The sequence below is a fragment of the Rhinolophus sinicus genome, chromosome 2 (assembly GCF_057876585.1).
Source record: "Rhinolophus sinicus isolate RSI-liver-muscle chromosome 2, RSI-T2T, whole genome shotgun sequence".
Taxonomy (NCBI): domain Eukaryota; kingdom Metazoa; phylum Chordata; class Mammalia; order Chiroptera; family Rhinolophidae; genus Rhinolophus; species Rhinolophus sinicus.
The window spans coordinates 168,215,184-168,229,589 of record NC_142502.1 but is presented as its reverse complement, the minus strand read 5'-3'; the positions used below and the strand labels follow the sequence as shown (position 1 = coordinate 168,229,589).

General features: G+C 37.1%; 1 protein-coding gene and 1 long non-coding RNA gene across 3 annotated transcripts in view; one reads left to right on the top strand and one right to left on the bottom strand.

Annotated features, from left to right (window-relative positions):
- Positions 1-14,406, top strand: part of RASGRP3 (RAS guanyl releasing protein 3) — a 66,769-nt gene that overhangs the window by 7,362 nt on the left and 45,001 nt on the right. The gene's annotated exons all lie outside the window — the stretch shown is intronic.
- LOC141571525 (uncharacterized) lies at positions 450-11,720 on the bottom strand. 2 transcript variants are annotated; one of them, XR_012496301.2, is made up of 3 exons: positions 11,443-11,720; positions 8,184-8,391; positions 450-8,039 (listed from the first exon to the last, which is right to left on the bottom strand). It is a non-coding gene; the product is annotated as an uncharacterized LOC141571525 (long non-coding RNA). The 2 variants fall into 2 exon arrangements; XR_016020480.1 differs by having other exon boundaries at positions 8,232-8,391; positions 11,443-11,717.

The window sequence follows — 14,406 nt, the reverse complement described above, 5'->3', positions numbered from 1 at the left end:
GGGGCGGTCATACTCCATAAATTGTTTCTTGGGGCCATGATAACTAATAGATGAAAGGGTTGAGCAGACCTTGAAGCAGGACCAGTGGAACATATCTCATGCTATTTTAATTCTCTGTGTTTCAGAAGAAATAGTTCTTTCAACCTCTCTTTGAAAGCTGCAGTAACGTTGGTTGACTTAAGCCAGTGATGGTGGTATTGTTGTGAAACAATTGAGGCTTTATCTTTTCAGCTATGAGGATGAGTGAGAAATATGTCATGCATACAATTCTGCAACCATTTAGAATACTCCCTCATATCAAACTTGTGGAAGGTAACTCATGTTTGAGAAGTTGTTTTGAGTTTTAATCCTCAGATCTGGAAATTTTACTCAACCAAAAGCCTCGATGAGTACTGCAGTCATGGGACCCCTTATGTAGAAGCCAGAATTTACATTTAGGTAACAAAGTAAAAGAAAAGAAAAATCCAAAATATATTTTTATCTGATTCCTTTGGCAAGTATTTTTAAACATGTCCTTTGTACTGCATATTATATAAACATATATAATGGCACAGACTTTACCCTACAGGTTATTACTAGTTAGTTATGCAGATTAATATTTTAAAAATTATTACAATAATCATCTTACAATACACAAATATTTGCTCTACAAAAGAGGTTTGTACAGAGTTCTGTGGAAGTCATCTATGGAGATGACTTTATCAGGGAGAGTCAGGGAAGGTTCACTAGAGTTAATGGCATTTAAATTGGGTATAAAAGGATTAATAGTTATTGTTGAAGAATGTTTTGGAAGAATCCATTCCACGAATAACATGTAAATTGGTAGAACTGAATCATAAGGTACATGTTGGAAGAGGAACTGAAGAAAAGGCTCAAAAGACAAAAGTAGTTTCAGGGTGTTCACCCTTCTGAAGCATTTAGATATTTTTAAGAGCTATTGGAAGCTTAAGAAAACACACATTTTATTATAGAAAATCCCAACATACACAAAAGTAGAAAAAAATCATGTAATGAATTCCCACATATGCATGAACCAACTTTAAAATTTTCAAAGTCCAATCCAGTTTCATTAATATCCTCGCCAATGTTCTCTCCTTTCCATAATAGTTTTGAAGCAACTCCCAGACTTTTCATCATTCCACCTGTAAATATTTTAGTATGTTTTTCTACGAGATAAGTTCTTTTTAAAAATTCACAATAGCATTAATACATATGAAATAATTAACAATAAATTTTAACGGTTATTGAAGTTTGTCAAGTAAAGGAGTAATATGAATTATATAGTATTTGCATTCTGGAAAGAAAACTCTGGAGGCAATGAGGAGGACAAGTTGGAAAGAAAAAATACCAAAGACCAATGGAAGACTCCCGAGATCAATTTGACCAAGTCAATGGTGATGGTGAGATTGGAAGAATTTTCAAAATATTTAAAGTAAAGCTAAAGTTCTTGAGATCAATTAGGTATGGAAGTAAAGGAAAGGAGGGAGTTGAGGAAAATTTGCAGGTTTTAACTTGCATAATTAGCATATAAATATGCCATTAACTGATGTCATGTGGGGATTCTTTGAAAAGCAATTTAGGCTAGTTCTTCATTTACCAGAGACTATAGGAAAACAAATCCAAAAATATTTTCCTATTACCTGCAACAACACTGTGAGACCTAAACTATTTGGAGAAATTTTGATTTCTCCATCTTAAGAAAGTCATTAACAAAAATTGGAAAACATTAAGAGAATAGCATCTAAAATCCTTAAGGGGACAGAGGAGACACTTGGACAGACTGCAAACTGAGACCTCTTCTGATTACATCTAATTAATAGTTATAAAATCTTAAAGGCTAAGGAACGTGACTAATTCACCAAATTCTGAAACACTGAAGGTTTGAAAGAGGTAAATTTAGAATGAAGAAAGAAAATTTTTTCACAATATATGATGATGCTCAAAAAAAGTTGAAAGAATTGTATAGTGAATAATCATACACCACCAATTCAATTTTACCATTAGCAGTTTACTATATTTGCCTTTTCACACATCTATCCATTTATCTACTCCTCCATCCATTCATTGGCCCATTTTTTCGTTTGTTTTTTTATTTTCCTTCAAAATAAATTGAGGTCAACAGTACACTTCATACCTAAACACTTGATCATACATATCACTAACCAGAGTTCAATATTTGTTTATGTAGAATTTATAGTTTACATAAGCAAGATTAAACTTAGACATTTATTTTGCAAAAAGAAAATGTTCTGATTCAAAAAGGATTAACACAATTTATGGCTGATTCTTACTGAGTTATGAAAATGAGAAGCTGTTTGAGAACCTATGGCTCCTCAAAAGTTGTTGCCATATGGAGTAGCCTTACCCTATAACAAAACGGCCTGTCACTATTTACCTGGCAAAGCCATATACCTGTCAGTAAATGTTAATTGAATTTCATTGTGAAGAAATTGACACCCAAAAGCATAAGCATAAGTGATAGAGCTGGTATGAGAACAAATCACCTCTAATAGTTTTGTATTGAGCATCACTCCCTGCCTATAACTACTCTGCAGGGTCAGAATGTGGATAATCGAAAAGTAAAAAGTGTAATACAGGTAATGCATCCCATACAGAGTCATCCTGAGATTACTCAAGAGGAGCCAGTACTTGGGCAATAGGCAAGGAGGTAAAATTATAAAAGAGCACTCTTTATTCACATATTGCAAACATAAGATCTGTGTTCATAAATATCTATCCTCTGACTTCCTCCAAAAAAAAGAAAAAGTTTAAAGCAGCTTATGATAAACGGCAAAAATAAAATAAGATAAAACTGGAAGTGATTAACACAGGAATAAAACAAGGGTCAAACTATGGCAGCTAGTGGAGTAAGGAATAAGTTTAGACTCAGAAAGCTTTGAAATGTTTTAAATTAAGTCAGATTCTGCCATGTTCAATCCTGTCAATTGGTTCAAGCATTGATAATCAAGCTGAGGTGATGTCTGGAAGATGCATTTTTTTCAAACGTTTCTTGTTGATGAAGATATCTTGTATTCATTTGAAAACTGAAAAATTCAGTACGATTAGCCACGCATTTGTTTACACAAAAAACAGACATTCTGATAGTAGAAAACAGGTTTGGTGTTTGATTGTCTTTTCAGCTTCCATTTTGATGTTATGACATCAGTTTATATCAGTGGTTCTCAACTGGAGGCAATTTTACCAGGGGACATTTGGCAGTGTCTGGAGACATTTTTGGCTGCAAGTACTAGGGCTGAGTACTAGTAGCATCTAGTGGGTAGAGGCCAAGGGTGCTGCTAAACATCCTGCAATACACAGCATGAATAGACCCCCCCCAAACAAAGAATTATCCATCTGAAATATCAATAGTACTGAGGTCGAGAAACTCTGATCCATGAATCAATGATAAATCTTACTCTAATATGCCTTCAAAACACTTTAGATGATTTACATGTGACATTTCTTCTCATAACCACGGTTGAGCAGTAGGTAGTGACGACCCAATACACTTACTGAAATACGACTGCATGGGCTCGAGCACAGTGAGATGCAAAATGACGAGTCCTTCAGAGTAAGGTTCACACAAAGCCAAGCCGGGTGGTGCACAACACAAGGTCACAGCACTCTTTGGTGGCCAAGAGCATTGGATGTTGGCAAACAAGAATACAGATATTTAACTAGCAGAGATGTATTCAAAGGAATTAGGGACGCTGTGTTTATCAGCACTGGGAAAAGGATCATTAGATCCTAAGTCAGGGGACGGCTCATCCTGGGATGTTCCCCTCTGGGACATGGGGAAGTCATTTCTCTCTTCCTTCTTTCCTCTTCAAAAACTCAGGATGGGGAACTGAAGTTATCGGAAGCAGGTGGATTCGATAAACTCCTCTGACAACCTGATGATTATGTCTTGACTTACGTTATTCTCCTTCATCTTCCCCTCACCATTGTAATTATATGTACTCTGTCTGCATTTGCCTTCTTTCTTTATTCTTGTTACCTCAGGTACCCGTCCCTGCATCTTGGGTTATTCCCTCCGCCTCCCTAGTATTTAACTTCTTCCTCCCTAGTGGATTATCCCCATCAGTGTACAGGTATGTTCCTGCAACTCTCATCTTGGGAAAATATCCCTGGATCCCCACATCCTCTACCAATTTCTCTTCAAATCTACACAAACTCATTAAACTCATATTTTACACATGCTATCTTTGTTTCTTACCTCCCATTTCCTCTTCAACTCACACCGACCTGGCTTCTGCTCCCAGCTCCACTAAAGCTGCTTTGTCAAGGTTACCAGTGACCTCGTAGCAAAAATTTTAAAAGCAGATAGTTTTCCATCCTTCTCTTATTTGACTTCTCAGTAGCCTTCAGTACAGTTGATGGTTTCTTCCCTCATGAACACATTCTTTTGGCCTCATGGCACAACGTGCTTTAAATTTTTCTTCTGCATCTCTGAGAACTTCTCAAGATGCATTGCTGCTACACCTCTCTCAGACCTCTTGATGTTGGAATGCCTAAAGCTTAAGGGTGTGTTCACTTGTCCTGTCTCATTATACTTTCTTCCTAAGTTATCTGAACCATTCCTATGGCTTTAAATACTATTCACATGGAGGAAATTCCCGATTTAAAATTCTATCTCAGATCTTTTCTTGGAGCTCCATATTTGAATAAATAACTGCATATTGAGACCTGCACACAGAGATTTCACAGGCATCTCAACCTTGACACATTTTACTTTCTTCCAATACACCCATCCTGCCATCCTGCCAATCACTTCAAACTCAGTAAATGGAATTATGACCCAACCAATTTTTCCAGCTTTTCATTCCCTCACATATTTCACTAAATTAATCTCCAAGTTTCAGCTCTTGGCTTAAATATCACCTCTTGAAAAAGATCCTTCCTTACCACTCACCTAAAATAATCCCTCATCTCATTCTCTATCCTAGTATCCCGTGTGAGTTTTTAATTGATAGCTCTTATAACAATTTCGAATTATACATCAATTTATCTGTCTACTTATTTGATATTGGTTTTCCTCACTAAAAGGTCCACTCCCCTGGATAAGGACCAGGTCTGTTTCATTCACCAATGGATACCCAGGCCCTGGCATAATGTGTGGAAGGTAGAGGTGTGTGCTCAGTCAATATTTGTTGCATCAGTGAAGGACTATTTGGATACTAGGCCTAAAAAAGATACTTGTTTTCCCCTTGTCAAGATCAGAAGTAGGTTATTTTGCTGTCAGACTCATACGTTTAGTTAGATTAAAAGATAACATTTAAACATCATCCAAAAACAACAAGAACAAAAAGAAAAAACCCAAGAGAGTATCTAATAAGTGCTTGTTGATTGATGGATCAATTGAGTAACCCGTTGAAAATTCACTTAATTTCTTTGTTTCCGTTGTATTTATTGATAACAGAAATAATACTATTCACTCTCTTTTACAGAATTATTTTCTATGATGAAGTTAGATTGTTGCCCTTTAATCTTCTTTGAAAAAAGACATTCAATACGTACAAAGCCCCATTCAAGATGTTGCAGCGATTACATGTACTATCAATTACTTTAGTCTGAGGACTGCACTGCAGTAATGCCTGAACTCTTGGTGGTGCGTGGGCCAACAAAATGTCATTAATCTTCATTGTTATAAGCCCTGTTCGAAAGAACACCATATGACAATATTTTTGTGAAGAGGCTAGAATTACCTAATTGCCTATGCAGAATCAGAGCCCTCCTCTCAGCTTCCCTGCCTGGTGGAAAGTGGCCCACTATGCTGCTGGCTGCCACAGTACAATGACCACGGGCTGATGGCAGCTGGCCAAAGTACTGAAGGGTAACAGAGGTGAACGAAGTGGCAAAGGAAGCAAAGGGGAAGAAGAAGAAAGGGTAGTATTTGCACATTGACAGGGTCATAGATGCTTCTGCAAAAAGGAAACCCTTATGTTTTTAAATTGAATGTTCAGTTTGAGGTTGCTTATGGACTCTTGGGAGGCAGTGAAAATTTTATTAGGTTGGTACAAAACGTAATTGCGGTTTAAAAGGTTTAAAATAGTTGCAAAAACCACAGTTAGTTTTGCACCAACCTAATAGTATCTCAAATTTTTGTGACTCTAAAAAATTGATGGTGGGAATCAGGAAATGATGGTGTTTTTTTTCCCTCTCCTTTTACATTGGGCAAGTCCATCTATTTTAACATATAAAAAAATGATACTGAATGGTGCAACTTCAGGGAATACTGATTTCCCTTTGTCTTCGGAAATCCTCTGGGACGTTCAGTGTCACCGACACACTTTGACACCCTGGATAGGTGGTCCATCTGAACCTAGAACCTCCTTGAATTTCTCTCAAGTGTTTAATAAGAGGCAGGTATCCTTCTGAATACAATATTCTCATTTGTAAAGTAGAGAAGTCTTTCCCCACAGTTAAGATTGGAGCTACCTAAGCCCTTAGCAAACTGGTGGGAATGTGGGAAGTATTTGCTCCTTAAAAATCCACTTACCTCATCCTTATCCCTCTTTAAAAAGCTACCGTTAGCTGATGTGGGTGGAATTTGAAGACAAAGGCAATGGAAGTTGTAATTTGCAACTTGTTTGGTCCCAAACCTGGAAGACCTGGGGCAGAGTTTCAAAGCCTAGTGGTACTGGAAGAGTAGGTGTAGATTGGGGAAGGGAGCATGTACAGGTCTTTTCTGGAAGACTTCAAAAGAAAAGCCAAAATTTGAGTGACCAAAGGTAACCAACAAAATAGGTGGGGTTCCATGTGACAGGAGTAAATGACCAGACAGGGTTCAGGACCCAAATGTCAGAGCCAGAGAGCCAGTTATTTGTGCCAAGAGCCATTCTGAGTTCCAAGGCTCCATCTGTGCATGCTCACCTTTACCAACACATCTTTGCCCGTCTCAGAGGTATCCAGAACTGCTTCAGATATCCAGCACCCACCAGCCAGAGATTTCATCTTCTTACTAAAACCTTCACTATCATTTTAGACCCCTAAATACAAAAATTATCTTGACAAAGGGAGATGATTAGATTGAGTAGTTTTCGCAAAGTCAAAGAGCCAAATTCCCTTGAAATCAGAACTGTGAGCAGAAATTCCATGACTTCAGCAATATAGCTGTTTCATTTTTCCATGTCTAAATGGTGAAAGAGATGCTTCATGTCCAAAAACTCATACTTTTATAAGCAGATGCAGTAGTTAAAAATCAGCCTTCTATTACTTTTTTCTGTCCCAAGGACCTCAGTATGAATCTGGATTCTGTGGAAGCTCATTGTGATGGAGTATTTCCCTTTCTTCTATTAGCTCACTGTTTAAACTAGGCAAACTATGTTATGTTTTGGGTCCTGGGGCTCTCCTTTATAAAATGAGGTAACCTGGTAAATAAAAAGTTCCCTTGAGAAGTGGAAATGTTCTGTGTCTCTCTTGTACCACGATCTCTTTCTCTATTATAAATAAAGAGTTTCTCTGAGTAGACCAAAAAAGCACAATCAGAAGACTTGAATGAGTGAGATGTTGAAACCAGATGTTTAGAGACCAATCCTTGCAGCTGCCTTGACCAGTAAGTAACCCTTCCCTGGTTTCTGGTTTCTCCTTTTAGCACAATAAACAACAACAAAGAAAGAATACAACTCAACTTGTATAGTCACTAATTATCCAAGTGACTCATTACCTAAGTGCTGGAAATTATCCTGGAAATTATCCACAGGCAATTATCCTGAAAGTCCACAGTGAAGAGTACCTGTGATTTACTTGAGTTTGCCATGGAGGGGTAAGCTGTTACTAGTTGTAGTCAACAAATCCAAAGCAACGGAGAGAGGAAGTGGGAGAGAGTGAAACTAGATACTGTAGGGAGTGGAATCTGAAAATGTATTTGCCTCTAAGCTTGAGTAGGTACAGATATTTTTTTATAGATCACCCAGTGTATACTCTATTTTCCCTGATTCTTTCCAGAATCTACAAAGTGTTGAGAGGGTATTGGCATCAAGTCCCATGCTCGTTGGGAATCAATAGTGAACATCTGTTTTGTTGATTAAAATAATTTTCTGTAAAATAAAAACACAAACATATGAGGAAATTGCGAAACTTGGAGATAATCTAGACATTTTAAGCATATTATAAATGGAAATATATAATAATTTGTTAGCCTAACCAAGCTTGACAAATGCTGTAGAAATCCTCAAACTTACTTCCTTGCTTGAGCAAGAGGTGAAGTTTGTCTTACAAGGTGAACCTACTTTTTGAATGAAAATATGTCAGAAGGTGTAGTAGCTGTCTTGTGATTCTTCCTTATCCAATCCACAAATGGAAACAACTGGAAGACCTACACATTGAAGGGCCTTCTTCTTAGCATCTCTGATGTCAGCAGGCAGCCTCAGGGATTGGAGATGAAAGTGTCTACAGGGCCAAGAAGATAGCATAATGAGTGAAGTGGATTAGGGATAGGAAAAAATTCTCTTTCTGTCTTTTATATTTCACTTTCCTCTTAAATCTATTAAAAAAAGAAAGGCACATAGTGGGATGATAAATGGCAATGACCCTTGACCTCAGTGTGGGTAGACGATAGAGGGTTGTGGGGACGTTGGGGAACTGGTAGGTTATTGCTAGTAAGCTGGCTCACTGGGGTGCAGCCCTAGAACTAGCAGATCTGATTTTTCCACAAGAATCTAGAAAAACTGATTTTTTAAAGTGAAAATTTGAGTGTATACATTTTGCAACTACTTAAAACATTTTAACTTTGTGACAGCCAATCCTATGTGGGCCTAAGAGAAAAAATTATGTCCATGGGCTAATTCTCTGTCTAAGAGATCACCATTTTATAAACTGTGGATGCTGAGTAAGGGAGAGCTTATAATTTGCACCATCTTCAATTTGGGGATGAAAAACCAAGACTTGTGGCTTATTATTTGTATGTCTTTAAAAAGGCTTTCTCAGATAACGAGAAAAATATGAACAGAGAAGGGCATTTGAGAACAATATTTATAATGTTTAAACAGCCACTCTACTTTTATATCTAATTGTTGTAGCATCACAGCCAGAGTCCTTGGGTTATTATGGAAAGCATGATTTTGTGTTAGGACCCACAAGTGCATCTATGTGAGATATTGTTGATGTAAGCATATGGTGTCTGTGCAGTCATCTTGCTGTGAATATGGTACTCAACCAAAAACTCACTGAATGATTCAGATTGCTCCACATTACAGAAGAGACATGGAAATCTGGATACATCTAGATGACATAGGAATTTTCTAGTTTTTATAAACTAGTTGTTTGGCACTTTGTAGACAGCACATTATCAAAGTAAACACTCCCTTATTTAAAAGCAAAATGAAATTGTGGGAAACTATAATACCTGCAAAACAAAAATGCTTTTACAAAACCTCCCTTCCTATGGCTTTAGATGCATGAAGGTAATACACTTTAGGTCCTGAGCATTCCTTGATTTTTCAGTCTAGGTACCACTTTAGATATTCCAGTATTTTTTCCCTAGTCATTGATATTTTTATGGTGCCTTTTTGCCTTTCTCTCTCAAACCAAGTATTACTACATTATTATGTAGTAATAACTTAGCGAGAGGTTTCATTTTTTCATTTGCATTTTTCTGTTTTAAAATTGGAATAAGTAATTTGTGTTGCATTTAGTAGCAAGGAAGTGTCTTTTACCTAAATGTTTGGTGACTACAAGTACATTCAGGTTTTGTCTAATTAATAGTTAAAGAGTGCTAAGTTAAATAAATAAATACATACGCTGTTTCCTGGACTAGAAATTAGAAGCAAGTGTTGAAAAGAAGCCACTGAAGATGAGATATTGTGGTGAGATAAATATTGGCTAGGGTGAACACACAGACTTGTGAAATCCCCACAAATTACCACAGAAGCCGATGAGATTCTTGTTCTAATTTTAGTGCCCAGCTCGGTTTCACTTACTATTTCAACTTTTCAACATCCTTATTGTAACTAGTAGATCCATTAGCAAAGCTTTTCATGGAATATTTTTGTGTAATGTTCACTCCCAAGAATTGTTTTTAGGGATATTAATCACCTGATATGCATTTATTTCCATTATGTAGAAGAATGAATGCAATATCAAGACTTAAGTCCCATTCATGACTCATTGGTACACATGAGGTACTACTGGCATTTCCATATGTATCTACTGAAATCTCCTGCCTCCTCTTTGAGGACATGTATGTTTCTTTGTACCCCTGTAAGTACTTATGATAAAAATTAGATTGCAACTGATTAATAAAAACATAATTGAATAGTTTGAGTTGTATGTGAGATAGCTAGTTTTATCTTCCCACAATAATTAATACTACAGAATATGGACCTAATTATAAAAGCTTCATGTACGAAAAGGTGGGACTAAGAAACAGAAAGATTCTCTCTCCCTTCCCTCCCTCCCTTTCCTTCTTTCTTTTCTTTTGCATTATATGTATATGTAGATAAAATATATGTGGCTTATGAGTCAGAGAGAGATGATATAAAGGGATTATTTCATTCTTTAAGTAGAGGGCCCTTTTGGGTCACTTACCAGGAAAATAATAATAGTAGCTAACACTTATTGAGACTATACTGTGTGCCAGATAATAAGCACTTAACTATATTAACTCATTTCATTCTCATAACAACCCTACAACATAGATTCTATTATTATCCTACTACCATGTTTCTTCGAAAATAAGACCAGGTCTTATATTAAGGTTTGCTCCAAAAGACACATTAGGGCTTATGTTCAGGGGATGTCATCCTGAAAAATCATGCTAGGGCTTATTTTCTGGTTAGGTCTTATTTTCAGGGAAACATGGTATAAAGATACAGCGACACAGTAATATCAAATAACTTGCTGAGGACCACACAACTAAAAAGCACAGCAGTCGAATTGCATCCCAATGATCTGATTCTAGAGTCCAGGCTCTTAACATTAAGCTGTACACAAAAAGAACTCATTAAATGAATAAAATGTGTAAAGCCTACACAGACCCACAAGAAAGGGCTACATTGGACTATGTCACATGGACCTTTGCAGAGGCTTTTAGTTCTGATGCTTAGAATATGGTCGTTCCTCTTTCCCTTTCTCAGTGTTTGTTGAGTAAAAGAATGACAAATTTACACTTTAATTCCAGTTTCAAGACTTCACCCTCCTGTTAGCATTCCCGCTTTCCCATACCTCTCTACCTTTTTCAGTGACATTTTCTGGGCACACAGTGTTCTTTCTTCTGTTTAGTGCAACTTCACTCATGCTTCAAGACACATCTCAATTCTATGAGTCAGAAGTTGTTTTTACTTCTCTCATGACTCTTTTGTAACGCCCATGTACCCTAATTTCTATACATGTGTGCCCCCCTCTGTAGATCTTAAGGCTTCTGAGATCACAAAATCTGTGCCCAATATATACGAAGTCTGACAATTAAGTTCTGAAACTCATCCTAGAAAAAGTGCTACATACCTCATTGCTGAATATCACTATGGTCACCTTCGAAGTACTCCCCTTGGGAAGCTATGCACCGACACCAGTGCCTAGTTCACCCTTCAAAGCAATTTCGGAACTCTTTTTCTGGAATGGCCATCAGAGCTGTAGTTGTATTAATCTTGATGTCCTGAATGTCATCAAAATGTCTTCCTTTCAATATTTCCTTTATCTCTGGGTAAAGAAAGAAGTCATTGGGGGCCAGATCAGGTGAGTAGGGAGGATGTTCCAATATAGTTATTTGTTTACTGGCTAAAAATTCCCTCACAGACAGTGCCCTGTGAGCTGGTGATGCAAGTGCCATGAATTCTTGGCAAAAAGTTCAGGTCATCTAACTTTTTCATGCAGCCTTTTCAGCACTTCCAAATAGTAAACTTGGTTAACTGTTTGTCCAGTTGGTACAAATTCATAATGAATAATCCCTTTGATATCAACAAAAGGTTAGCAACATCGTTGAAACAAGTTCACACACTTAATTGTCAGACCTCGTATACTTATACCTCTGCCACGGTGTCAATCACAGTGTCTGGCACAGAAATAAGTGTTTATTAAATAGATGATAAAATGGCTGCAAGAAGTATTCAGTGTAATTTTATTCTTATTGACATAAATCTATAATGCTAAAAATCTGGAAGCATGTCTTGAAATTCCATTATGGACATGTTAATACAAACAGTAAATTCATTCAATAATCAAAAGAAAAAATTCAAGACAAGAGTAAAATTACAGAAGAAAATTGGAGAAGAGACAAATTTAAAGTTTGAAGACCATGTTGTAAGAATGAGATGAGACACATAACCACATTAAGGTATCAGACACACTTCTGTGTTTGGTGCTAGAAAGATAAAAGCTATGGTCTGGTTCTCAAGAAATTACTAGGGGGACAGAACCATTTTGTAACATAAATCACACAAAGTCTAAATGAAGTCAGTATGGTGAGTGCCGAAGTCTACCTGGAAGAGGTAGGAGGAAGGGGGAGAATTCAAGGAGGTATTTGAGAAGTATGTGTTTGCCAAGCAGACATATTGGGGGAAGGGAGACATTTGTGCAAAGAAACAATATGTGCAAAGCATGAGGCTATCACAAAAATATCACAGACTGGGTGTCTTCAACAGCAAACCACTCTCATGACTTAATTATTTCCCAAAGGCCCCATCCCCAAATATCATAACACTGGGGATTAGGGTTTTAACATACATACTTTTGCAGGGACACAAACATTCAGTCCATATCATATGGGCACTATGAAAAAGAAGTTCTTTTTACAGCAATATAACAGGGGGGAGTAAAGCAGAGGTGAACAAAGAAGAGTAAGGGTATGGATACACAGAGAATGAGGGCTATTCATGAAAGGTTTTGTATGCCATGCAAGGTTTACATAGGGACAATAGGGAAATGTGGAAGAATTTTAATAGGGGAGTCATGTGATGAGTTTGATAATTTGGAAAGATTGATTTGGCACAAATAAAGAGTAGAGATTAACAAGGATGTGAGAATCAACCTGGAAGCCTTATAACTAAGCATTGCTGTAGCCCAGGGGGAAGGTAATGACAGCTTGAACCCAGGAGTAGCAGTGGAAAGGAAGTAGAGTGGAGGTATATGAGAAGCAATTGTGAGGTAGCTCATCAGACTTGGAGATGGAGAGATACTGAAAGAAAGTGCTACGAAATCTACTGTGAGTCTCAAGTTTCTGGAATAAAATCTTGGGAGGAAGATGGAACCACAAATCAAGTAAAGATATATAAGAGATATAGCAGTTTAGGAAAGTAAAGAGGACATTTCTTATTAATTTAAAAATTTTTAATTGAGATATATAGTTCTTATACCATTAGAATCTACCCTTTTAAAGTATACAGTTCAGTGCTTTTTAGTATATTCACAAGGTTGTACAAATACCACTATTATATTCCAGAACATTTCATCACCCCCAAAAGGAAACCCTGAACTCTGCAGTCATTCCCTCGTCCTCCCTTCCCTCAGCCCCTGGCAACCATTAATTTACTTTCTCTTTCTGTGGATTTACCTATTCTGAACATTTCATATAGATGGAATTATGCAATATATGATATGGTCTTCTGTGTCTGGCTTCTTTCATTTAGCATAATGTTTTCAAAGTTTATCCATGTTGTAGCAAGTATCAGTACTTGATTCTTTTTTTTAAAAAAATTTTTATTGGAGAATACTGGGGAACAGTGTGTTTTTCCAGGACCCATCAGCTCCAAGTCAAATCGTTTTCAATCTAGTTGTGGGGGGTGCAGCTCAGCTCCAAGTAAAATCATTGTTTTCACTCTAGTTGTGGAGGGCGCAGCTCACTGGCCCATGTGGGAATCGAACTGGCGACATTGGTGTTATGAGCACTGCGCTCTAACCACTGAGCAAACCAGCTGCCCCTGATTCTTTTTTATGGTTGGATAATATTCCATTATAGATATACCTCATTTTGTATATCCATTCATCAATTCAGGAACATTTGGGTTTCCAGTTTTTGGCTATTCAGAATAATACTGTTATGAACATTTGTGTACAAGTTTTTGTGTGAACATAAGTTTTTAATTTTCTTGGGTATATACCTAGGAGTGAATTTGCTGAATCATATAGTATCTCCACATTTAAGTTTTGAGGAACTACCAAACTGCTTTCCAAAGTGGCTGTATCATTTTACATTTCCACTAGGAACGTATGAAAACTTACCCAAAAGTTAAGCAAAAGTTGCCCAAAGTCACACAATAGTAAGTAGCAGAGTTAGGATGCAATCCCAAATCTGACCTGAACTCCCAGAGTTCATTGGGTAAAGCGCTCAGCACAGCGACTAACACAAGAGCACTCAAAAAGATGGCTTCCTCCTTAAGGGGATTTGGAACCAGTCCTTCCGGAACATTAGTGCAACAGACAGGATTCTTATGAATGCAACATTGGTATCTTTAGGAGAAGAAAACACTGATC